Source organism: Tupaia chinensis, unplaced genomic scaffold (assembly GCF_000334495.1).
Source record: "Tupaia chinensis unplaced genomic scaffold, TupChi_1.0 Scaffold000184_1, whole genome shotgun sequence".
In the NCBI taxonomy this organism is placed as follows: domain Eukaryota; kingdom Metazoa; phylum Chordata; class Mammalia; order Scandentia; family Tupaiidae; genus Tupaia; species Tupaia belangeri.
The window spans coordinates 582457-584154 of NW_006159659.1; the positions used below are offsets into that span (position 1 = coordinate 582457).

General features: G+C 36.9%; 1 pseudogene; it reads right to left on the reverse strand.

The window, feature by feature from the left end:
• Nucleotides 1-279: 279 nt before the first annotated feature.
• Nucleotides 280-1698, reverse strand: part of LOC102478837 (60S ribosomal protein L7-like 1 pseudogene) — a 15852-nt pseudogene continuing 14433 nt past the window's right edge.

Genomic DNA, 1698 nt, shown 5'->3' on the forward strand with positions numbered 1-1698 from the left:
CACATGCACCCTAAAGGCAAAAACATTAAAAAAAAAAAAAAGTAATTTCAAAAAGCTAAAATCTCCCTCAACAAAAATAAATGATTTATAGGTTCAAATACTTTTTAAATATTATTCCTTCCTCATTTCCAGCTAGATGACCACAGCAATACAGAAGTTTGTTGTTATTCAACATTTTCTAGACTGTTACTTTTAGGATAAATGTCCTAATCAGGCATTCAATGTTCCAAGCAGGTCTCCATCCATTAGACTCATGTAATAACAATCTCAAGGTTACTTTCAATACCAGTAAATGCAAAAAGGATTTTTAAGTGACAAGGCATTGACCATCAAAAGTCGGCCCTGTGGAGTTTTCAGCCCTCCCCCAACTGGGTCTATTTCAGTTGGCAGATAAGCTGAATGACATGAATAGCCAGATGAGCCCATCTCTTTGAAGAAGCCTACTTTATTTTTGGTAGTATGATGGGCCACAAAAAGGTAAAAAGGACATAAGAAACATCAGACAGCCTGGAGATAGTTCCCAGAAAGGCAATTTCACGAATGAGATCTTCCAAGCAAATGACACCAAACCTCTCCACATGCTCCTCAATCATGTGTTGTCTGTCAGAGGAAGGGTCTCATTCATTACCTTGGTTTGTCCATATTTCAAGATGAGTTTCCATATATACTTCAGATCTGGAAATCCCCAAGTCACATAATGTTCTACTGTATGTAGCATTTTTAGGCTTTTGTGACTCTGACAAAGACACTGTAAATTTTCTTCAGATAAAGTCTTACAATGGTTCTCTGCACCAGTAAACTCTCCCCATCAATCCTTCTGATGCATTCAGCAAAGACCAATTAATATTTTTCTAGTAGTTCAAAGGCAGGAGGTTTCACTTCTAGTTGTCTGAGACACACCACGTCATATTCTGTCCCCAGGAATCATGCAGAAATGATTCTAGATACTTAAATTTGGGCCTTTTACATTTCCTTTGCTTCTTTGCCAAAAGTTCCTACTTTACCTGGATAGCTTTGAGGGTTTGATAAGCCTTCTTTTTCATGATATTTTCTGGAATGAAAAGGAACTTTTCTTTGTTCTTGCTCTGCAATCTTTCTAGTGCTGCAGCTACCAATTGCAAATCTTATTTTAAATTGCCTATGACATTTCTCTCTTTACTGATAACCTCCCTTACTGATAACAACAATTATTGTGATAGTTATTTCTCTTGAAATTTACCAACAGCTGGTAGAAACTTGAAAGAAAAGAGGCAAATAGGGCTTTGTTTTGTTGCATTTTTACTTTCAAATAAAATGCCTGCATATCTCACCTTCAAATAGATTACTGAAAAGAATGTGTTTACCTGCTGGCATTTACTTTCGGATTCTAGACTTTTTCTTTTCTTTTTTCTCTTTTTTTTTTGCCAGAAAAAGGAACATTTATTAAGAAAAAGAGCACCCAGGGATCTGAAGCCAGAGGTGCTTCAGCCCACCCTACTGAGGGATTCTAGACTTTTTACTTTGGTTAGCTATCAATTAATTCCTGTAATTTTGCTTCATTTTTATTAAAGAATTATTTTATGTAACTTTATTTATTTTAAAAATTTGATCAGAGAGGGACAGAGTGAAGTACAGAGAGGGAGGGAAAGTGAGAAAGAAAGCTGCCAGGCTCAGGACTCGAACCATGGCCGGCTGTGTGGGAGTCCAGCGCCCTTAACC